General features: G+C 34.3%; 1 pseudogene; it reads left to right on the top strand.

Moving 5' to 3' along the window:
• LOC125921537 (40S ribosomal protein SA-like) overlaps window positions 1-26,188 on the top strand; it is an 80,055-nt pseudogene that overhangs the window by 38,732 nt on the left and 15,135 nt on the right.

Raw genomic sequence — 26,188 nt, 5'->3', positions numbered from 1 at the left:
TATTTATTGCAACATTATTTACAATAGCCAAGAGAGGGAAGCAACCCAAGTGTCCATTGATAGATAAATGCATAAAAAAGATGTGGTATATATGTACAATGGAATATTACTCATCCATAAAAAAGAATGAAATGTTGCAATTTGCAACAACATGGATGGACCTAGAGGGTATAATGCTAAGTGAAATAAGTCAGGCAGAGAAAGACAAATATTGTATGATATCACTCCTATGTGGAATTTAATAAACAAAACAAACAAAGAAAAGGGAGACAAGACAATAGACTCTTAAATATAGAGAACTGGTGATTCCCAGATGTGAGGTGCATGGGGGGAATGTGTGAAATAGGTGAAGGAGATTAAGAGTACACTTATCATGATGAGCACCGAGTAATGTATAGACTTGAATCACTGTATTGTACACCTGAAACTAATATAGCAATGTATGTTAATTATACTGGAATAAAAATAAAAATAGATCTAGAAGAATTTTTTAAAAAATAAATTTTAAAAATAAAAATAAAAGTCCTATAAAAATAAAAAATAAAAACCATGATTAAAACTTGAGAGATGAAAAAATATATAAACATGAAACAAGAACAGGATACTATTAAGGAATAACAAAAATACTCAGAATACAAAAAACAAAGGAACTTGTAATATTAAAAGTAAAAGCAGAGCATAAATGAAAAACTTTAGTGTGTTTGGAAGGTAACTTAGGGTATATACTGCAGATAGTAAAGCAAAGTGGGTTATATTTCAGATAATGGAGCAAAAATATAAAAAAATATATATAAGAAAATTAGAAGATAAGCCCATGAAGGCCAGCCAATATCCAAATATTGCCATTCCAGACAGGGAGAAGAGGGAAAATAAAAAACAGCATAAATGGAAAAATTTTACATTTTTCAAAGTCAGAAGAACATAAATTTTCATACTACATATTCCACTAGTTGCCTCCAAAGTACACCATTATGAAATTTCAGAGGGCCAAAATTAAGAACCTACAAACTTCCAGAAAGAATAGAAAACAAAAACTAAAAACAAACAAAAAAAACCCCCAAACAATAAAAAAAGTACATATGTGTAACACTGGCATCAAAATAGAGTTCTCAGTGACAACCCTGGATACTTAGCAGACAATGGCACAATACTTTCCAATTCTGAAGGACAGCCATTTTCAATGTATGATATACTAGAGTCTGCCACTATCAATTAATTGCTAGAGTAATATAAAATGTTCTGAGACATGAAAGATGCAGAAACTTACTTCCTAGTCAGGATTTCTCAGGAGACTACTATAGGAGGTGGTCTACTAAAACAAGGGAATAAACCAAGACATTGAAAGCCATGGAATATAAAAAACACAAAACACAGCAAATTGAAAGGAATCCCCAAGATGATTTTGAAAGGAGATGATAACTGGGTATGGAAATCAACCAATCCGACCAGAGCAAGTCAACAGGCTCTGAGAAATGGTCCAAGAATCAGAAACTGAAATAATATCTGATACATTGAACAACTTTAGATATAGACAGCAACTGGCAAAGATTTTAGATTAAATAGAAAAGTAATCAAATAGTAAAAAAAAAAAAAAATTAGGCAATTATAAGCCCCAGGGAATGTAAAATGTAAGGGAACAAATTAATATTTTGCTTTGAATCAAGAAGTGACAGCATCTGTTTATTTTGTAGAGTTTTAGAGGTAAATGCTAAAAGAATTAGCTAATAGAATTGACAATGGTCAGAGATGGGAAATGAGGAAGATTCCAGGATACCATGTGTTTGTGTATGTGAGTGTATGTATATATGTGTGTGTGTGTGTGTGTGTGTGTGTGTGTGTGTATGCTGCAAGCCTTGTATGTAGAGCTATTTGACTATTTGATTCATGAAGAATTTATGCATGCATATATAAATTTGAAAAAAAAAACACCCATAAACAACAACAACAACAACAACAACAAGTGAAAATTGAATTAATCCAAGCAAGATGTTCTGGTGGTTTGGACTAGGGCAGTGATAGGAGAGATGGAAGAGAGTGGATAGATTTGATAAGGAGGATGAGGGATACTGAATTGTCAAGTTCAGCTTTTAGGTTTCTTCATGAGCAACAGTGTGATAAACATCACCAGAATAAAAAGAGCAAAAAGAAGCATACATTAAAAAAACCGTAGCCAGAGGTGACATGAATATATTGAGTAATGACTCAGTATAAGCATCTGAAACTCAAAGGAAAGTCTAATCTGGAGATAAAAACCTGGAGTTCTGGGCACTGATGTAACTCATTAATTATGCCTTTAGCATCTGGAATGGTGCACATAGAGAGTCAATTACCAGAAAAAAAAAAATAAACAGCAAATAAAGAGTCTTTCCATTAGCTGTTCATGAACACATATGGTCTCTCTCCATTTTCTCCTTTCCTCTCACATTTCACCTGGTCTTTCTAAACCTCTGGCCTCTTCTCCAGGGTCAAGTTGTCTGCGGTCCTTAAAGTTAAAAAAAAAAAAAAAAAGTGAATCCTGGCAACATCATAATGGTATAATCTTGCTGTCTTCACTATAAGAAAACACTTAGGTCTATGTTTCTTCAGCCTCATGCATTATGGAGTTAATAAGTTCTCTTGTCTCTTTACTCAGTTTTATTACATTCCCTTCCCACCAAAATGTCTATGGGATGGGATTGTGGGGACTCTCCCATGTTAAAATGACATGTTAATATGGCATTGAAGGTTGCCAGTTAACCTGAGACAAGACTGTACAGTGATAACTGAAGAGGGCGTAAAAATGAGTCCTGACTCACTCCAACATTAAAATGTTGCACAGAACAGAAGCAGAAAAATTTTGAAATAGTGGCCAAGGAAGAAAAGAGAAAATCCAGGAGGACTTAGTGTCACAGAAGCCAAGGTAAGAGAGTTTCTAGGAAGGAGAAACCAACTATGTGGAAAGTTCATGGATGTTGTTTTTACAGTGAGTTGCTAAGAGGGTCCATTAGATTTGACAAAATTGTGGTTAATTGGTGATTTTTTAGCATAAATTCAGTGGAGTGATTGGTGAGAGTGAAAAGTTGTTAGATGGAAACGGTGACTTCTCAATTTCTCTTTAGACATTTTAAAGTCTTGAAAAAATATTTCGTTAAAGCTTAGGATATCCGGGGGTCATGGTGAAGATTTGGTTTAAAATAAGTGATAACACTTTCATTTGAATTTTTTCCCTTTTGAAATTAAAGATACCTACCTTTTTCTGTGCCTTCATTTTAAATATATAAACATTCACATATGGAGATATGTGAAATACTTATAAAAATGAAATGCTTATAAAAAAAAAACAGACAAAAAGCTGCATTTTAAAAATATTTGACCAAATAAGTTTGCTTCATTTACACTTTGCTAGTGAAATGTCTGCTTTGCCCTGTGGCACTTAATATAGCACAGTAAATACAAGTTTAACTTAAGAATGATACAGCAGTATATTTTGGTATAATAAAAAATAGAATATTTCTTAAATTGCAGTATCTTACTATTTATTAACTTTCTTCTTTATGCAAGAACATTTGCCTTCAGTTATCTAACTTTATTTATGTAATAATCCTATAAATGAAAAATAGAATGTATTTATGAATGGAACTAGAGGAAAATGAAGTGGAATTGTTTTTGAATTTGAAGAGACCATTGCATAACACTTTGATTTGTAAGCCAACAATGGCAGAACCCATTCCTATTAGGGTCTGGAAGCATTCAGGTCACGTTGCTTTCAGGATCATTTGAGATCCTTCTATTTGAATAGTCTTGGCTTGTGTTAAAAGTCTTTATTCTTGCTTTGTGTACATTAGAGGGATGCTTAGCAACCTTGTGGTTGTAATATTTCTGAAACTCTTAGGTCACTTTCAGTGAATATCAATTCAAACAGCATTGGTCTTGAAAAGGTTGATTTACAGCTTTGCATTTAGAATAAGAACAGCACATGCCTTCTTGGGCTCAGGGAAGTCATCTCAATTCCTTCTGTCTCTGTTTTTCCTCCTGTCATATCTATCTAGAGTACTGGAGCAAAGGTAAGCAGCCTCAGAGTCCTGGAATATCGTACCTTTCTCAATGGTCTGAAAAAGCCTTGCATCTTTTTCTATTTGGAGCATCCCTGAAGACATTTTTATCTAGTCCTCTCAGCTGATTTAGAGGAGTCAAAGAGCCAATCTTTTATTCAGGGTCCTCACTTAACCATTGCCAACTCAGGCTTTACCACTACAGCATATAATAAACAAAAAGACTTGGGAAAAGGAGAGAGACATTGCCAAAATTTTGTTTGACTCAGTCGAAAACTGGAGTGCGTGTAATTTTTTACTCACAGCAGAATTGGAAGAAACAAAAATACTAACAGTATTAGACCAACTAAAACTGTGGTCCACAACCTCTACATCTTTATTTAAACCCAGGCTAAGGGGAAGGAGTGGTGGTAGAGTATAAGCAGTAATGTGTTAGTGAAAGGCCAAATTTGTTACGATTTTTGTGTGATCTTGGACAAATCACCTCTCTGTTGTGAGGTTTCCTAGCCAATAAAATGAGAAGGTTCTACCAAATGACTCCAAAGGATCTGTTGTGCTCTTATATTCAAATATTGATTCCTACCCTCTGAACAAGCCTTACAGGTGAGCTCTGAATATCTATTTGGTGAAAATATTACTCATAATTTCAGTGACTTACTGATGTAGGCCTAAAGAATAGATTTTCAAAAACAGCTCTCCATGGTGTTTCAAGGTAGTACTATACTCATGACTCCACGTTTCTTTATTGAATGTTTGCACAGATAGGCAGAAGGATAAAATAATTTGTTTTCCTTTCTGGAATATAATCGTTTCAATTACGCGTCACATATCTCATGCTTTTAAAAAGGTGAAGGACATTTGCTTCCCTTCCGCAAATGTCATTTACTTTTCTGTCAAATATCACTGAATTTTAATAGTAGACATAAAGATACTCCTCCTTTAAATGTTAAGGTTTTAGGATTAAGCTGCAAATAATTGATTATGTAAAAAATGTTTTAAAAAGTTTTATTAAGTATCTATGTGAGACAAAATAAATTTTTTTAATGAAACACAAAATGGATGAATTTCTCATTTATAATATGTTAATGCTATGTGAGACACAGTGTCTTATATAAGTCTTTCCAAACAAGGCTGTAGTAAAAATGTGTACAATGTGATTTCTTAAAAAAAAAAGTCTATATGTAATTGGTTCATGAAATTTACTCAGATATGTATGCAACCTACACATTAATGAAATACTGTTTTTTTAGGCATTTTCAAAGATGATGGGCTAATAACCCCCCATTTGCAGCACCATGTATGGACTTGAGCACATTATGTTGAGAGATAAATTAAAGAAAAACAAATACTGTATGACATCACTTATATGTGGAATCTAAAAGAGTTAAACCTGTAAAAAAGCAGAGTAAAATTGTGGTTACCTGGGGATGTGGTAGGGGGGATAAGAGTGATGATGTTTAAGGCTACAAATTTGTAACAAGTAGTAAATAAGCCCTAGAAACCTAATGGATGGTATAATAAACGTAGACATGAATATTGTACCACAATTAGATAAATATTGCTGTATCAGTAATCATATTGCAATGTATAAATGTATCAAAGTGACATGTACATCTTAAATTCACTCAGTGTTATACGTCAAAGTTATTCAGTGTAAAACAGTGATGGGATGGAGCTATATATAATGGTTGCTTCATAATATTATCTGCTGAAAAGCTGTTGTCTTGAGAGCTCTCCTGCTGTGTTGTTAGTAATAGTAGGATCTTAAATGGAGCTATTACCTCCACTCTATAAATCACAATTGTTTTTTTTTAACTTTATTTTTTCTTTTTTAAAATTTACATCCAAATTAGCATATAGTGCAACAATGATTTCAGGAGTAGATTCCTTGGTGCCCCTTACCCATTTAGTCCATCCCCCCTCCCACAACCCCTCCAGCAACCCTCAGTTTGTTCTCCATATTTATGAGTCTCTTCTGTTTTGTGCCCCTCCCTGTTTTTATATTAGTTTTGTTTCCCTTCCCTTATGTTCATCTGTTTTGTCTCTTAAAGTCCTCATATGAGTGAAGTCATATGATTTTTGTCTTTCTCTAATTTCACTTAGCATAATACCCTCCAGTTCCATCCACATAGTTGCAAATGGCAAGATTTCATTCTTTTTGATTGCCAAGTAATACTCCATTGTATATATATACCACATTTTCTTTATCCATTCATCTATATAAATCACAATTGTTTTTAATCAAAGAACATTAACATGAGTTAGTTGCCACTGAGGGATTATTCAGGTTAAAAGGACCTACTTTGAGCAGTTAGATTTAGGGTAGAAACACACATTTTTTTTTTTTTTAGGCAAAGATTTGGTTCATAAATCATATTGGGGAAAAGTAATTCCATTAGCAAAGTAAAAGAGAATGATTCTACCGGTATAGAAGGAGGAGAAAACACAATCTTGAGTGGAATGTAAGTCCCATCGCTGCACTTGTACCAAGGGCACCCGCTTTATGAAGTTCAGTTCTGCTGCCCAGAATCCTGGGAAAAGAGTTCTGGGGAGGAAGATATTATCACCTAATTACCAATTATACCTTTGAAGATTTCCAGTACTTTCAGCTACCTGACTTTTTTTTTTAAACCTCAAAATATTTCACCAACTTTCATGGATGGTAATTGTGTGTTTAGTGTCCATTACTTGTACAAACGCAGAAGGTCAAAAATCTATCATGAATTCAGAAAGTCTGAAATGAAAACATCTTACATCTGAAATGTTGTAAACATTTGTGAGATATATGTGTGAGACAGAGTTTATTCTATCTGTAAGCAATCCCTGGAGCATTTACGGATTTGCACGCATTGGTGAGGCTTAGCCCTCAGATTTCTGAAGCCTGTGATTCTCATACTTCCTGCAATGCAGTAGACACAGTGGATGAAATTCCTATGTGTCATATGCTGTGGAGTGTTAGACATATGAAATCGTGCCAGAGTTGTTTTAGGTGAGTCATTCTAAGAGCAGTTAATGATTATGTCAATAATTAACGCCGCTATTTAAAGATTTCACTAATATTATGAGTTATGCACAATCTTGGCTCAGTTAGTATATAACACCACCCCTTTTCTCTGGCTGAAGATGCAACCCATGCAAGCCTATGAAACTGATGCATTGTAGCCACTCTTGAATCTGCCATAATTTTTAAGTGTTAATCATACATTTTGTCCATTTCTATTTTTGAAAAATGACCCAAAATTTGGCTCACAACTGTAGCTATCTCCCACTTGAAAACCGCTAATAGAGAATTGCTTTGCTTTTGATGCTATAGATAACCATACATTCACATGCATGGGGCCTGGGTCAGGCTGCACCCAAAATTTCCTGCAACTTCTATGAATCTCATGAAGTTCTATTAAGCAAAATATAAATATAACTTTTCTCTATATGACTGCATAGATAAAAATGACAGTATTCAGCCAAAGACCTAAAAGATTTGGTTATATCTGATTGACATAACTGAAAAATGCTGGCATGAACTGCAAAGATATGCTCATCGATCAGCTCTTGCTCAGGGGGCATTTAGGAAAAGACATATGCTTATGTAGCAGCAGTTCAATTCTCAGCATGCTGCTATAATTACATGCTTGTGTGTGTGTACTTAACGGCAAGTGGCATGAAAACCAGAACTGCCTTAGTGAACAAAAGGCTGATGGTTTAAAGATCTACACTTTCCTAGGTACTAAAGCCTTGATCATTTTTAGAATAAGATGATACTTTTCTAAAAGATGTTTTCACGAATCCAATCATTGTTTCCTATCTCAACATAGTCTTTATTTACTGAAAATCTACGTTTATTTATTTTCAAGACATATTTCATTGGGTTATTTGATTTTTTTCATCCTTAATTGTTGGGGCTAGAAATGTTAAGTTAACAGGCAACTGAAGAGCATCATTTTCTTTCTTTATGGCACCAATAATGAAGAGGCCCTAAAAGTAAAGGGGTAAATAATAAACTCTGAGTGAGGTTTGTCATTGATAACATCACCCCCTCACCCAGTTGCCAGTGTTTTCTGCTCAACATGTTATGCTGAAAATCTCATTATTCACAAAAACTCAATTTTTCCATCTTTTGTTTCAAAAATGTTCTTTGAGGGGTGCCTGGGTGGCTCAGTCAGTTGAGCATTTGACTTTGGCTCGGGTCATAATCTCGTGGTTTGCAGGTTCATGCACTGCATCGGGCTCTGCATTGACAGTTCGGAGCTTGAAGCCTGCTTCGGGTTCTGTGTCTCCCTCTCTCTCTGCCCTTCCCCGCTTATGTTCTGTCTCTCTCTGTCTCTCAAAAAAATAAAAAAAAATGTTAAAAAAATTTTTTTTAAAAATTTAAAAAAGTAAACAAAAATGCTCTTTGGAAAAGAGGTGAATTTACTAGTTAGCTCATGAAGTTTAAGCATCAGGTCACTTCTGTTGCACAGCAACCCCAAATCCTGTACCTAATTTTTATTCATAATAGTGTATTATTTTTTTTTAAAGAGAGTTTCAGTATCACAAAACTTGAATCAGCCCCCACTCATGCAGTTCAGTCCAGAGTTTCTTCCAAAGGCCTGTCATTTACACAGAGCCCAAAGCCTTAAAATAGAGACGAGGCTGTCACCAGTGAATTTCAGGTACACACCAATGAGGAACAAAAAAAACCTTTCCAGAATTTGGAATCAAGTATTTCTGCATTGATACATAGATATCTCCGTGGAGTATGGGGGTACTCTGATTCATTCTCTCTTGTTTCGTGTGACATGGCTAGGCCTTATTTTATTTGTGAAAAATTTGCAAATAATAACGGTAACAGAAAGAATAGTTAGCTACTATTGAATACTTGGTAATTCCTTTGCAAAACTGTGGCTTCCACTATAAACTTTGAATAAATTTAGTGAAGAACTTTCCTAAATATCAGATATGAATCAGAAAGTAAGGATAATTCAGGTTTTGGAGGTAGCTTTTGGGTTCAGGAAATGTAAGAGCAGTTTGTTTATTGCTTGTTCTTTAAGTCCCTGGAAAATTTAGTCAATGTTTTGAGCTAAATTTTTTTTAAATTTCCTTTTAAGTATGTAGGAAAAAAATCTTCTTTCATCACCTTAAATTACCCCATTTCAGATAAAGAACAAAAAATCAGACTCTTCTAATTGGAAGTCATCTTGGATTACACATTTCAGTCTCTCATCTAATTTGTGAAGATCCTCTCTACCCATTTTAACAGACCATGTAGCTTCAGTTCCACTGTTTGTAAACATCTCCAGTTTTCAGCCAAATCTCTCTCTACAGCAAGAGTCAGCAAACTGTAGCCCTTGAGCCAAAGTCTACCCTGTGGCTTATTTTTCTATGACCCACAAGCTAAGAATGGATATTACTTTTGTATTTAATTAACTAATTATTATTTTTAATTTTAAACTTTTTATTGGTAATGACAGTGGGTTCTTGATGATTTTGAATTTAGAATAATTGTCTTCCTAGTTTTTTTTTTTTTTCAGAGTAACTACACTAGAATTGAATAAAGATTTTTAAAACTCATCTTAAACCTAGAATGGATTATTTCATTAAAATAGAATTTACTGCATACAGTTATATTTTATTATTTTTTATATTAACCATATTTTCTTTTTTAACTTTACTTTTTACTTTTTAAAATTTACATCCAAATCAGTTGGTATATAGTGAAACAATGATTTCAGTAGATTCCTTAATGCCCCTTGCCCATTTAGCCCATCCCTGCTCCCACAACCCCTCCAGTAACCCTCAGTTTGTTCTCCATATTTATGAGTCTCTTTTGTTTTGTCCCCCTCCCTGTTTTCATATTATTTTTGTTTCCTTTCCCTTATGTTCATCTGTTTTGTCTCTTAAAGTCCTCATATGAGTAAAGTCATATGATTTTTGTCTTTCTCTGACTAATTTCACTTAGCATAATACCCTCCAGTTCAATCCATGTAGTTGCAAATAGCAAGATTTCATTCTTTTTGAGTCCCGAGTAATACTCCATTGTATATATATGCCACATTTGCTTTATCCATTCATCCATCGATGGGCATTTGGGCTCTTTCCATACTTTGCCAATTTTGATAGTGCTGCTATAAACATGGGGGTACATGTGTCCCTTCGAAACAGCACACCTGTATCCCTTGGATAAATGCCTAGTAGTGCAATTGCTGGGTCATAGGGTAGTTCTATTTTTAGTTTTTTGAGGAACCTCCATACTATTTTCCAGAGTGGCTGCACCAGCTTGCATTCCCACCAACAATGCAAAAGAGATCCTCTTTCTTCGCATCCTCGCCAACATCTGTTGTTGCCTGAGTTGTTAATGTTAGCCATTCTGACAGGTGTCAGGTGGTATCTCACTGTGGTTTTGATTTGTATTTCCCTGATGATGAGTGATGTTGAGCATTTTTTCATGTGTTGGTTGGTGACATGTTGAGTAAGAAATTGCTGCGGGCAAGATCAAAGAGGTTTTTGCCTGCTTTCTCCTCGAGGATTTTGATGGCTTCCTGTCTTACATTGAGGTCTTTCATCCACTTTGAGTTTATTTGTGTGTATGGTATAAGAAAGTGGTCCAGGTTCATTCTTCTGCATGTCACTGTCCAGTTTTCCCAGCACCACTTGCTGAAGAGACTGTCTTTATTCCATTGGATATTCTTTCCTGCTTTGTCAAAGCTTAGTTGGCCATACGTTTGTGGGTCCATTTCTGGGTTCTCTATTCTGTTCCATTGATCTGAGTGTCTGTTCTTGTGCCAGTACCATACTGTCTTGATGATTACAGCTTTGTAGCATAGCTTGAAGTCTGGGATTGTGATGCCTCCTGCTTTGGTTTTCTTTTTCAAGATTTCTTTCACTCTTCGGGGTCTTTTCTGGTTCCATACAAATTTTAGGATTATTTGTTGTAGCTCGGTGAAGAATGCTGCTGTTACTTTGATAGGGATCGCCTTGAATATGTAGATTGCTTTGGGTAGTATTGACATTTTAACAGTATTTTTTCTTCCTATCCAGGAGCATGGAATCTTTTTCCATTTCTTTGTGTCTTCTTCAATTTCTTTCATAAGCTTTCTATAGTTTTCAGTGTATAGATTTTTCACCTCTTTGATTTAGATTTATTCCTAGGTATTTTATGGTTTTTGGTGCAACTGTAAATGGGATCGATTCCTTGATTTCTCTTTCTGTCACTTCATTGTTGGTGTATAGGAATGCAACCAATTTCTGTGCATTGATTTTATATCCTGCAACTTTGCTGAATTCATGAATCAGTTCTAGCAGTTTTTTGGTGGAATCTTTTGGGTTTTCCATATACAGTATCGTCATCTGCGAAGAGTGAAAGGTTGACCTCCTCTTGGCCCATTTGGATGCCTTTTATTTCTTTGTGTTGTCTGATTGCAGAGTCTAAGACTTCTAATACTATGTTGAATAACAGCGGCGAGAGTGGACATCCCTGTCTTGTTCCTGACCTTAGGGGGAAAGCTCTCAGTTTTTCCCCATTGAGGATGATATTGGCATTGGGTCGCTCATATATGGCTTTTATGATCTCAAGGTATGATCCTTCTATCCCTACTTTCTTGAGGGTTTTTATCAAGAAAGGATGCTGTATTTTATCAAATGCTTTCTCTGCATCTATTGAGAGGATCGTACGGTTCTTGTCCTTTCTTTTATTCATGTGATGAATCACGTTAATTGTTTTGTGGAGATTAAACCAGCCCTGCATCCCAGGTATAAATCCCACTTGGTCGTGGTGAATAATTGTTTTTAATGTATTGTTGGATCCGGTTGGCTAATATCTTGTTGAGGATTTTTGCATCCATGTTCATCAGGGAAATTGGTCTATAGTTCTCCTTTTTAGTGGGGTCTCTGTCTGGTTTTGGAATCAGGGTAATGCTGGCTTCACAGAAAGAGTTTGGAAGATTTCCTTCCATTTCTATTTTTTGGAACAGTTTCAAGAGAATAGGTGTTAACTCTTCCTTAAATGGTGGGTAGAATTCCTCTGGAAAGCCATCTGGCCCTGGACTCTTATTTTCTGGCAGGTTTTTTATTACTAATTTGATTTCCTTACTGGTTATGGGTCTGTTCAAATTTTCTATTTCTTCCTGTTTCAGTTTTGGTAGTGTATATGTTTCTAGGAATTTGTCCATTTCTTCCAGATTGCCCATTTTATTGGCATATAATTATTCATAATATTCTCTTATTATTGTTTTTATTTCTGTTGTGTTGGTTGTGATTTCTCCTCTTTCATTCTTGATTTTACTTATTTGGATCCTTTCCTTTTTCTTCTTGATCAAACTGGCTAGTGGTTTATCACTTTTGTTAATTCTTTCAAAGAACCAGCTTCTGGTTTCATTGATCTGTAATACTGTTTCTTTCGTTTCGATACCATTAATTTCTGCTCTAATCTTTATTATTTCCTATCTTCTGCTGGTTTTGGGTTTTATTTGCTGTTCTTTTTCCAGCTCCTTATGGCATAAGGTTAGGTTGTGTATCTGAGATCTTTCTTCCTTCTTTAGGAAGGCCTGGATTGCTATATATTTTCCTCTTATGAACGCCTTTGCTGCGTCCCAGAGGTTTTGGGTTCTGGTGCTATCATTTTCATTTACTTCCATATACTTTTAATTTCTTCTTTAACTGCTTTGGTTAGCCCATTCATTCTTTAGTAGGATGTTCTTCATTCTCCAAGTATTTGTTACCTTTCCAAACTTGTTCTTGTGGTTGATTTCCAGTTTCATAGCATTGTGGTCTAAAAATATGCATGGTATGATCTTGATCTTTTTGTACTTACTTATGGCTGATTTGTGTCCCAGTATATGGTCTATTCTGGAGAACGTTCCATGTGCACTGGAGAAGAATGTATATTCTGCTGCTTTAGAATGAAATGTTCTGAATATATCTGTTAAGTCTATCTGGTCCAATGTGTCATTCAAAGCCATTGTTTTCTTGTTGATTTTTTTTTATTAGAAGGTCTGTCCATTGCTGTGAGTGGGGTGTTGAAGTCTCCTACTATTATGGTATTACTATTGATGAGTTTCTTGATGTTTGCGAGTAATTGATTTATATATTTGGGTTCTCCCACATTTGGCACATAAATGTTTACAATTGTTAGGTCTTCTTGGTCTATAGACCCCTTGATTATGATATAATGCCCTCTACATCTCTTGTTACAGTCTTTATTTTAAAGTCTAGATTGTCTGATATAAGTATGGCTACTCCAGCTTTCTTTTGTTGATCATTAGCATGATAGATGGTTCTCCATCCCCTTATTTTCAATCTGTAGGTGTCTTTAGGTCTAAAGTGGGTCTCTTATAAACAGCATATAAATAAGTCTTGTTTTCTTATCCATTCTTTTACCCTATGTCTTTTGATTGGAGCATTGAGTCCATTGATGTTTAGAATGAGTACTGAAAGATATGAATTTATTGCCATTATGATGCTTGTAGAGTTGGAGTTTCTGGCGGTGTTCTCTGGTCCTTTCTAATCTTTTGTTGCTTTTGGTATATATATATATATATTTTTTTTTCATCTTTTCTCCCCTCAGAGGGTCCCCCTTAAATTTCTTGCAGAGCTGGTTTAGTGGTCACAAACTCCTTTAATTTTTGTTTGTCTGGGAAACTTTTGATCTCTCTTTCTATTTTGAATGACAGCCTTGCTGGATAGTTCTTGGCTGCATATTTTTCTGATTCAGCACACTGACTATATCCTGCCACTCCTTTCTGGCCTGCCAAGTTTCTGTAGATAGGTCTGCTGCAAACCTGATCTGTCTTCCCTTGTATGTTAGGGACTTTTTTTCCCTTGCTGCTTTCATGATTCTCTCCTTGCCTGAGTATTTTACCACATACAATTTTAAAAGTTTTCGATGAATTTGATTATTTCCTTAATGTTACAGAACTGTAATTATGCTCATTTGCCTTGCTTTTAGCACAATTAAAGAAATTTTTTAAAAATTTTTAATTGAAGTATAGTTGACACACAGTATTATATTAGTTTCAGGGGTATAACACAGTGATTCAATAATTATAAACTTTATGAATTGCTTACCATGGTAAATGTAGTTATCATCTGTCACCAAATAATGGTATTATAATTTTATTAACTATATTCCCTTTGCTGTACTTTTTATCTCCATGACTTATTTATTTTATTTTTAATAATTTTTAAAGTAATATTTTTAAAGTTTATTTAGTTTGAAAGCAGTGGAGGAAAGAGAGAGAAGAAGAGACAGAATCCCAAGTGGGCTCTATGCTGTCAGGAGAGTGTCCTCTCCTCTTATAATTTCCCAAAAGCTTTGCATAATACCATATTGTATCTTCCTTAAATGCCTTATATAATTCATCAGTGAAGCTCTGTGTCTGGAAATTTTTTGTATTTTTCTTGACTAAAAAAATTCAACAACAGATATAAGGCTACTTTGGTTTTCTTTTTTTTATTCCAATTTGATAAGTTGTGATTTTTAAGGAATATATGCATTTCACCTGTCAGTTTCATTGGCACAATGTTGTTATAACATTTTAAATATTAATATCATCTGTAGTGATGTTCTCTCTTATCATGATATTGGTACTGCATGTATTTCTCTCTTTTTTTTATTTTTCATGATCAATCTTCCTAGGAATTTAACAATTTTATTAACCACATCAAAGAACTGATTTTGACTATTGACTTTAGCTACTGTTGCTGATCTATTTTGTATTTCATTGATTCCCACTATTATCTTTAATAGTGTATTTCTTTTATTAATTTCCTTTATAATTTTGCTTTTTGTAAAATGTATTTTAAAGTGACAGCATAGATTTTGTATCTTTCCCTTTTAAAAAAAATATTTCTATTTATTTTTGAGAGAGAGTACAGGGGAGGGGCAGAGAGAGAGGGGGAGAGAGATCTCAAGCAGGCTCTGTGCTGTCAGTGCAGAGTCTGACTTGGGGCTTGATCTTATTTATGAACTGAGAGATCATGCTGGAGCTGAAATCAAGAGTCAGCTCTTGAAAGTGAAATCTTGAAGCATGAAATCATGCTTAACTTAATGAACCATCTAGGTGCCCCTTATTTATTTTATAACTGGAAGTTTGTATCTCTTTTAATTCCCTTCGCCTATTTTGCCCATCCACCCTCCCACACCCTTTCCTCTGGCAACTGCTAGGTTTTTTGGTTTTTTTTTTTTTTTTTTGTATTTATGAGTCTGTTTCTGTTTTTGTCTTGTTGTTATTTGTTTGTTTTATTTTTATATTCCACATGTAAGTGAAATTATATGGTATTTGTTTTTCTGACTTATTTCATTTAATGTAATACTCTCTATGTCCATCCATGTTGTCACAGATGTCAAGATTCATTCTTTTTTATGGCTGAGTAATATTCCATTGTGTATATATACCACACCATCTGTATCCATTTATCTATTCATGGACACAGGTTGCTTTTATATCTTGGGTATTGTAAATAATGCTGCGATAAACATAGGGGAACATATGTCTTTTCAAATTAGTGTTTTCATTTTCTTTGGGTAAATATCTAGAAGTGGAATTGCTAGGTCATATGGTATTTCTACTTTTAATTTTTTGAGCAAACTACATACTGTTTTCTATAATGGCTACACCAGTTTACATTCCCACAAACAATGCATGAGAGTTCCCTCTTCTCCACATTCTCGTCAAAACTTATTTTTTAACTCTTTTTTTTTGATACTAGCCATTCTGATAGGTGTGAGGTGGTACTTTTTTGTTAATGTTTATTTTTTTTGAGAGAGAGAGAGAGAGAGAGAGAGAAAGAGAAAGAGAGAATCCGAAGCAGGCTCCAGGCTTCGAGCTGTTAACACAGAGCCTCACGGGGGACTCAAACCCACAAACTGTGAGATCATGACCTGAGCTGAAGTTGGATGCTCAACCGAGCCACCCAGGCACCCCTGGTGTGAGGTGGTATTGATTTGCATTTCCCTGATGATTAGTGATGTTGAACATCTTTTCATGTGCCTGTTGGCTTTCTGTATGTCTTCTTTGAAAAAAATGTCTGTGTAGGTCCTCTGCCCATTTTTAAATGAGTTTGTTTTTTTTGGTGTTGAGTTGTATGAGTTCTTTATATATTCTGGGCAATTAACCCTTCATTGAATATATAATTTGCAAATATCTTCTACCATTCACTAGGTTGTCTTTTTGTTTTGTTATTTCTTTCTCTATGCAAAAACCTTTTTATTTTGATGTAGTCCCAGTAGTTTATTTTTTCTTTTGTTTCCATTGCCTGAGGAGACACATCCAGAAAAATGTTGCTATGGTCGATGTCCATGAGTTTATTGCCTGTGTTTTCTTTGAAGAGGTTTATAACTTCAGGTCTTACTTTTAGCTTTTTAATCCATTGTGCTTTTATTTGTTTGTTTGTTTGTTTATTTATTTATTTAGGTATGGTATGATATAAGAAAGTGGTGCAGTTTCATTCTTCTGCATATAGCTGTCCAGTCTTCCTACACCATTTATTGAAGATACTGTCTCTTCTCTTATTCATTGTATATTCTTGCTTCCTTTCTTGTAGATCAGTTGACCGTATAAATATGGCTTTGTTTCTGGACTCTTTTTTTTTGTTCCATTGATATATACACAGGTCTATTTCTATGCCTATGACATATTATTTTCAGTACTATAGCTTTGTAGTTAGTTTGAAATATGGGATTGTGATACCTCCAGCTTTATTCCTCTTTCTCAAGGTTGCTTTAGCTATTCAGTCTTTTGTGGTTCCATACAGATTTGGGGATTTTTTTGCTGTAGTTCTGTGAAGAATACTATTGGTATTTTGATGGGGATTGTGTTGAACCTATAGATGACTTTGAGTAGTATGAACATTTTAAGAATATTCATTCTAACAATCCATGAACGCACTATATTTTTTCATTTATTTATATCATCTTCTATTTCTTTCATCAGCATCTTATAGTTTTTAGAGTAGGTATTACTTACTTTTTATTTTATTTTATTTTATTTTATTTTATTTTATTTTGAGGGAGAGAGTGAGTGTGTGTGTGAGCAGGGGAGGGGCAGAAAGAGAGAGAATCCCAAGCAGGTTCTGTGCAGGGCCGGATCCCACAAACCCTGAGATCATGACCTGAACTGAAACCAAGTCGGATGCTTAACTGACTGAGTCACCCAGGTGCCCCATAGAATAGATATTACATTTTTAAATGATTGAGAAAAATCAAAGGAAGACTAATATTTAATTACATAGGACAATTAAACAAATTCAAATTAAGTGTCTATAAATACAGTTTTACTGGGACACAGCTATGCTCGTTATATTTATTCACAATGGCTGCTTTTGTGACACAGTCAGAGATGAGTAGTAACAGATAACTTATGGCCCACAAAGCCTGAAATATTTGCAGTCTGGCCTTTTATAGAAAAAAAATTCTTGACCAGGAAACACACAAAATAGATTTATTTTCTTTTCGTTTCAGACTCCTCTCTCTGGCTCTCTGGCTCTCTTTTAAAATTGGAGAATATCTTTATTTTGCTTTCACATTTTTTTCTTAATTGAGATAACTATAGATTCATATGAAATTGTATGAAATAAAATGAGATATTCTTTGTATATTTTTCCCAGTTTCCCCCAATGGTAATATTTTGCAAAACTCTAGTATAATATTACAATCAAAATATTGACAGTGATAACCATCTATTGATTTAATTTAGATTGCCCCAGTTTTAGTTGTATTCATTATGCATATATATGTGCTATACAATTTTTCTCATCTGGGTATATCCATGTATGCAGCAACATAGTCTGAACAGAGTCTTTTATTCTTAAGCTTTCGTGCTTTTATTGATTCTTATGTGGCATAGTTTGGAAGTTCTGTCCATCTTTACTAATTTATGCTAGCTTTGCAGTTTATCAATATCCCCTTTAAAGTATCTATGTTGCATTCAAGGAATTGCAGTTTTCAAAAGAATTTAGAAAATATTACTAATGAAGGCTAAAGCAAGATAGGAGATACATAACTTTGGCAAATGTCAGAAGCTATTATGATATTCTTTAGGGACAAACAATCGTGATGTGCCTGAGCAAAGTTGAAAAGTAACACAGTAGTCAAAATTCAATAGCCAAATCAAAATATACTTTATGCATTAGATATTCAGTCAAAGAATGTAAACAATCCAAATCATTAATAAAGAAAAAATTATAAAATCTTCTAGAATTTAGAAACTAGAATAGCAAAGGTTGGGGGGGATGGACAAAGGAGGAAAGGACAGAAAGAAAGAAAGAAAAAAAGAAGGAAGGAAGAAAGTAAGGAGGGGTCATGTATTACTAGATCTGAAGGGTAGAGAACATAGATCCAACATATAAATGTTTCTAAAGAATAAACCAGGACAAACAAAACATGAACAACCATAGTGTTTATGGAATGAAACTTCACTGTGATAAATAAAAGCATGTATCTAGAGATTAAAAGTATTCATTATTAATATGTCCCAAGTAACATTAATAATAATAATAATAATATAATAACAATAGTAAGAAGAGACATATACTAGATATATACTAGTAACATTTTAAATCTCTATGACCTAGATAGAATTCCAAAAGTTTATTGGCAGGAAAAAATAAATTAGGTAACTAAAAACAAACTTCAAAAATTTGAGGAAAATATGTTTCAACTGATAATTATAAATTGATTTAGATATTTACTTACAAAGGCAAGAATAATTAATTTTCATGTAATTACAAGTTCAGAAAACATACTATCTACATGTATTTTCTAACAGGAAAAAATTAGATATTGGCACTAACTGAGCAATAATTCAAAATATAAAGAAAAATTACAGTATTATAAAATTATGTGATGAAAGGTCTATGTGAAGCATACCCATATTACTTTGTTTTCTTTGATTAATTATTTTTGTTTCAATGGGCCAAACCAGCAGTTGTGATCCCTACTAAGGCTACACCTTAAATTAATAGAAAAAAAAGATCATGTTCTGCAGGATTTAAAAAACATACCCTAAGCATTTTCTAGCATCTCAGTTCTTGAGTCTTTCTTACTTTTCAGTACTTAGTCTTAGTACTCCTGATAATTATTTTTTCTAATTTATCCTTCACTTTAACTCTGGAACATTGATTTTTAAAAACTTTTTTATTTTTAAATAGTTATAGACTTACAAAAACTTGCAAAAGCAGTAGAGTTCCAGAACACTTGGGTGACTCAGTCAGTTGAGAGTCTGTCTTTGATCCAGGTCATGATCTCGCAGTTTGTGAGTTTAAGCCCCACGTCAGGCTCGCTGCTGTCAAACTGTCAGTTCGGGGCCTGGTTCAAATCCTCTGTCCCCTTCTATCTGCCCCTCCCCTCTTGGCTCTCCCCCAAAATAAAAATACATTAAAAAAATAGTAGACTTCCTTCATATTTGTCATCTCACTTCTATTAATAATAACCTCACATAACCATGATATAATGATCAAAACCAGGAAATTGGTATCACTATAATACTATTAACGAAAATACAGACATTCAGTTTCAGCTGTTGTCCTACTGTCTTTTTGTCTGCTCTAAGGTTGGATCCAGGCTTTCACATTATCTTTAATTGTTATTTAGTTTACCCTTAGTTACAGTAGGAACAGTTCCTTAATTTTTTTTTTTTCCTTTTTTGGGCATTTGATTTGTGACCTTGGCCCTTTTGAAGAGTACTGGTTGGGTATTGTTTTTAACTCCAACAGGTAGCTCTCTGAGGTCAACTGGAATGAATACAGAAAAATAGGTGTCTTATTTTGAAAAATATGAAAGTGAGACCCATCTAGTGGACAAAATATTGTATCACACAATAACCAAATGCTACTTTATCTTTCTGTATAAATATAGGCACAATACAAATATAGTTATATATAGATACAGATATAGATATAGGTATATACATATGTAAAGTGTAAGTCAATCAAATAATTTCTTCTTGAACTATTTGCTGAAATAAAAATGGCAATAACCAATTTTATAATCCAAATTAGCTATTTTGTCAAATCAAGTGCGTATCTAGAAAACTCTAAAGATGGTTTTGAAAATGCTAATTTGAACTCTTAGGAAAATTTAGATCTGGCATTTACTTATCTATATATATTCCTAGTATCTTTCAGATAAGGGACTTTCACAATTTTGGAAATTATACTGAGTAAGGGCCCTGCATGTGTATGTATTTTGATAACTTTCATCACTCTGTGGCAAATATAATCTCTGCCTATTGGTCAGTGTCAAAAAATGAAGGAAAACTACCAGGAATAAATCAGGTTCTTTTTTTTTTTTTTATTATTACAGGTAACTAGTTTTCTGAATGAATGGAATTTACTCATAATTTAATTTGTAAAGGGATTTAAATTCTCTTAAAGGTGGCGAGTAGAGCAAGTTAATGCCTTTCTTAAATGTGGATATGTTTTTGTCTTTTGAATTAAGAAGCTTACGGTAGACAAGCAATGAACCAAGGAAGAGAACATTTAATTATCTTAAGACATGGGGTTCTGAAAATTTTCAATAGATGCACTACCTTAGCCATAAGTTAAAGGAAGGAAACCACAAAGCCTAGACAAAGTAGGCAAATGGAATTGGAAGCTATTCAAGTCAAAATCAGATGAGAATAAAAAATGAATTTTATAAATAGATAAAATATTCCCTTTAACTAAACATTGAAGTGCACCTTCTGGTTTTATTTCTATTTATATTTACCAAAAGTAGTTTTCTGTGATGAAAAACAACTTTTCCCCTTCCAGTGAAATCTGTGAAATGTAAACTGTTAGATATCTGTAGGCTCTTCTAGAATGCACAGCTGGAAAAACAAGGATATTTAAACCCTGAGATGGTTTGGGTCTATTTCAAGGTTTTGTTCTTGGCCTTATGCATGAACCAAAAAGTTGCCCTTGGCTTCTAAATTTGGGAATGACAATTTAAAACTTTCAAATATGTGTTTCATTGGTGCATATTACGTATAGAAATTGTCCATTTAAAAATATTTAATATTTACCAAGTGTAATAAAGGACTAGAAATATGTATTTAATAATAATAATAATAATTATTATTATTATTATTATTTGGCTTCTTTTCTATGAAAGTGACATTTTTTCCTAAGCCTGAGCATTATCTACAATCATCTTTAGGCACATTATTTTTTCTGAAAGTTGGTAATTTTTGGCTTAATATGCCCAGTATGGTTAAAAAGTAATGTTTTTATATATTTAGCATGTTTCATTGTACCCTGATAGTATAAAAACTCCTTATGCATAAACACTCATATGGGAATAATAAAAAAAATATATTATCCTTTGTAACCATGTAAATCAAACCTGGCAGCTGGTGCTTGGCATATAGAGAAGACCCACAAAATTATTCTTCCAAATTATGATGAGTAAGTGAACCCAAAGTGACCCCTGGCACAACTAGATAACAAGTTGGTCAAAAAAAGAATTACTAGCAATTATGCTTTCTGATTGCCTACAAGCAGACAACGAAATTTGTGGCTGGTGTAATCTCATGTATGTCTGTTTTCATAGCTAGCTTCTTGGTCTGGCCCCTTGTGCACCATGGACAAAAGAGAAAGGATTTGTTTTTTCCTTCAGAATCAGAGTACATATTCTTTCTTAACTCTCTCCCTGCCCCTCCCCACATTAGCTTATGCATGTAACTTCTGTATGAGATAACATGCAAAAATCAACTGTTGTGAATTTACTACTATTAAAGCTTTTATAATTAGTAGTAAATCACTGCTGAATGAGCCTTTCGTGGAAGCCTATTTTGGTGGATTAAGGAGGAAACCAGCAAACCAAAATGAGAGGAGAGTTTATTGATGAGATGATGGAAGAGATATGATGTCCCAAGACCAACTTCTTCCACTTCACAATTTGTCCTGAAACAGCTTTGATAGAAATTAGTGGATTTGGACCCTGCCATTTGTCACTGTTTCATATCTTAGTTGTGCTGTTGAGCAGAATACTATTGTAAAGATATTAATTATGTTTCCTTTTGTGTTTCCCACCTGGATTTATTCCCACCTGGATTATTTCTGCTTGCAGAGTCAGCAGAAAGACTTTGTTGTCTTCATCACTTCCTGGAGGGGAGTGTCAAAACAAAAACACAGTGACCACAATAGGCACAACAACCAAAACAAAAATAATTTTAAAAGGAGAAAATGTTTGAGCTTCTTCTTAGCTTTGGTTTTCAGATACTTAAGGCCTTGAGGGTTATGGAGAAGATTTGAGATATAGATAAAAATATGTGAAGGGAAAATGATTCCCTTTTCCATGATTTCTCCCAAAAGGAGAGAAGGGAGATGGAGAAGATGTTATAAGAACAAAGGTTGGAAGGGTTGTGGAAATGGATAAAGAGATTGATCATGTACCTCTTGTCTATGGTTACAGTCTTGGGATTATGACCTCTGGCCTAGAAACCATAGAAAACGTTGCAGCAATTTCTGTGATCTTAACATGTCATGGAAACAATTCATATTAATAGGCAATAACAAACTGATTTGCAAGGACTACAAGAGTAGGAATTTCAGCGTTGAGCTGAATGGTCTGATTACTGAGGATTACATGCAGCAATGCACGGATGGAAGAGTTAAAAATGTGGTTCCCCACCCCTAAGTACTTGGAATTATTTAACCTAAAACTTAAAACAACCCCAGGAAAGAGGCAGGGAGCCTGAACTGACTTAAAACAATTTTCTCCTACATTGACAAAATGAGTGCTGAAAATAAAATTAAATTGTGTTAAAAAAAAGTAATATATATTTCTTGCACACTGAGTTCTTGCATACTTAAGATTCATACCAGTTATTAACACACACGTTACAAACATCTTGCAATAAGGGAAGACTCAGGCTATTTGCAAAGGTGGCAACATTTAGCACAGTCTGAAAGATGAATAAGAATGTGCCAGATGTATAATGGATGATGAGCACTTAGGAAAAGGGAGAGTAAATACAGTCCTGTAAAAGAATGAGAAAGAATTGTATGTTTGAGTAAGATCAAGAGATAATTTAGAGTACAGTCACCTAGGAATTAGCAGACAGAGAGCCATGAGGATGAAAAAGTAGACACAGCTGGAATATTAAAATCCTTGCTAAGAAGTGTTGGGTTAGTCCTGCAGTTGATATGGATCTGTTAAAGTAGTTTAACCAGAGGAGCGGTGTGAACAAATTTGATTTTTATAAAGATAACTCAGGTAGAGTGTGTAGGATTCTTTCAAACGTGTTGAGAATACAGGCAGACCGACCAGTTAGGAAGCTGGTGAGAAAGTATTATGGTTTAAACCATGGGAGTGCAGATAGAGGCAATTGAGATTTGCTTGGCATGTGCATTGATGAGACTTGGCAGGTTAGGCATTAGTTATAAGGGAGCGGTTGATGATATCTCCCAGTTTCTGAATGGAATGTTAGTGCAATTAATCAAGCAAGATAAGGAATACAGGGAGGAGATTTGTAGAGATGAATAGTTGACTATTGGAAAGAGATTCTTGGATTTCTGGAAGAGATTTCTGGACTAAAAGCAGATTAGGGAAATTCCATGACCACAAAACATGATTTGGATAAATTTGTATAGATTTTCAAATATTTGCCTTCCCTACTTCTCTGTCACTTTCCTTCTTCATTCAGGCAACAAAATCTGATATTTTCAATGCTGCTCAAAGTTGACATCTCCTATGCCTCTGACTTTATGTTTGATTTCAATTTGCCTTTTATTGCACTTTTTCTCTGTTGATTTAATTTTGAAATCTTGAATATACTCCTCTTGCCTCAGGAAGATTTAAAATAACTTTGCCCTGCTTTGTGGCAGGATATAGGCCATGAACCATTCCAATAAAACTGGAAAATAATAAACTAGGAGGCAATGTATTTCCATACTCTGTACACAGAAATCATCTTGCAGATGGACCAAGCAGGAATTCACTCACCTACTGAGCAGGTGGCAGCTACATAGAATCAACTTACTACTACATATACCAATCGCTCCAATTATTATAATAATTAATAATACTTACACAGCGATTTTTCATTCTAAACTCATATTTTAGGTGCTTTACATATATTAGTTCATTTAGTTCCTGCTTTAACCCTATGAAGTAGTTACTATCATTATTCCCATTCTACAGAGGAAGAAACTGAGATACATAAAAATTAAAATTAAATTGGTCAATGTTGCACAGTAATGTGGTTTCAAATGTAAGCTATGTAGCTCCAGAGATGCTCTCATTCAATATATAATGTTCATTTGCACTATTTTCCTATGCTGTTGTAACAAATTGCTACAAACCTAATGGCTTAAAACCACACAAATTTACTTTCTTCCAGTTCTGAAGTCCAGAAGCTCAAAAAGGACGAAAATGCATTAAAATCAAGGACTATGCTCCTGGAGGTTCTAGGGAAGAGTCCATTTGTTACCTTTTCCAGCTTCTAGAGGCACCCTGAATTCCTTGGTTTGTACCTCTTTCTTTCATCTTTGAAGTCAGCAATATAGCATCTTCAAATCTTTTTAAGTCCGCTACCATTGTCACATCTCCTTCTCTGACTTTGATCCTCCTGAATCCCCCTTATAAGAATACCTGTGATTCATTTGGGCCCACCCAATAATCCGGAATAATCTCCCTAAGTCGAGATTCTAATCTTAATCATGTCTGCAAAGTTACTTTTGCCACATAAGGCAACATATTCACAGGTTTCAAGGATATTTCAAAGGACTATTCTGTCTACAACACCATTCTTGATATTTTCACTGATAGGGAGTATATCTTCTCCCTGGAAGACCTCAATATTAGCCTTCTGTGTTTCTACATTTCTGCAATTATTTTATTCGAAAATAACATCTTACTCCCTCATATGAACATGTGCTCACCTGCACTCGTGCATGCATACACACACACACACACACACTTGCCCACTCCTATAACATAATTTTCCAATGTGGAAAAAGAAGGTTGCATTAAACACATGAAATGACATGGATAAGACCTGGTAGTATGATGGTTAAGACCTATACTCTTGCCTAGACACTCAAGGAGCACCAGAAAATTCAGTCATCAAGAAGTATGGAGCACCAACTTCTTCAACTGTGTATGTACATATATTCACCACACAAAATCCCTTGAAGATGTTTTGGTTTATTTGTTGATTTTACACCACTCTGTTTTCCAAAGAATTTAAAGCCCCCCATTGAAGCTGGGCCGGGATTATAATTTTCAATTATTCGGTGCTAATATATTCTCACCAAACATGTAGGAAGTTACCAAATATGTAATGGTTTGGAGTGGCCTATGCTTCATTCCAGAATTCCTACACTTGAGTCAAGGGTAGGTTAACAAAACAAAACAATATATACAGTTATATATTTATTTATATATATATGTATATATATAAATATGTATATGTGTGTGTGTGTGTGTGTGTGTATATATATATATATATATATATATATATATATATATATGTCAGGAATCACTCCATGATTCTTTCAGATGGCGTAAGGTTATATTCTCTGGAGGGAGAATTGTTGATAGAAGATCAAGGTCAAGGATTTCTTGGTCTTTGTTGTATAATAGACTAAGCCTTTAGCTATCATTCACTTTAATAACTCTTCCATAGTCCTTTACATTCCCAGGTGAACACAACATAGAATTATATATTTACATAATGTGAGTAAAACTCCAATGTTGCAGTAGCATTGTTTTAAACTTTGCCTCTATTTTGGGAATAAAGAAGATTCAAGTGCTAAATCTTTTTATCTTTTTCATATAAAGTGGGTGAATCTACCTTTGAGCTATTGTTCTATTTGGAGACAGCCCTGGATTATGGTTAGCTTTAAGTGGTCTTTAGCTCTGAGATTTTTTTTTAATGTTTATTAATTTTTGAGAGAGAGAGAGCATGATCAGGGGAAGGGCAGAGATGGCGGGGGGGGGGGGGACAGAGGACCTGAAGCAGGTTCTGTGCTGACAGCAGAGAGCACAATACAGGACTCGATCTCCCAAACAGTGAGATCATGAACTGAGCCAAGATCAAGGATCAGATAGATGCTTAACAGACTGAACCACCCAAGCACCCCAGTCCTAAGCTTTCTATTTATCAGTCTATAGGATTTTTATTCTTCCCACATATATATTACCTGCAATCTTCAGAAACAAGTAGAAACTATCTCTTTTCTTTTTCTTTTTCTTCTTTGTG

Source organism: Panthera uncia, chromosome C2 (assembly GCF_023721935.1).
Source record: "Panthera uncia isolate 11264 chromosome C2, Puncia_PCG_1.0, whole genome shotgun sequence".
NCBI lineage: Eukaryota > Metazoa > Chordata > Mammalia > Carnivora > Felidae > Panthera > Panthera uncia.
The sequence above is the reverse complement of the archived record's forward strand: the minus strand, read 5'-3'. Positions and strand labels throughout refer to the sequence as shown.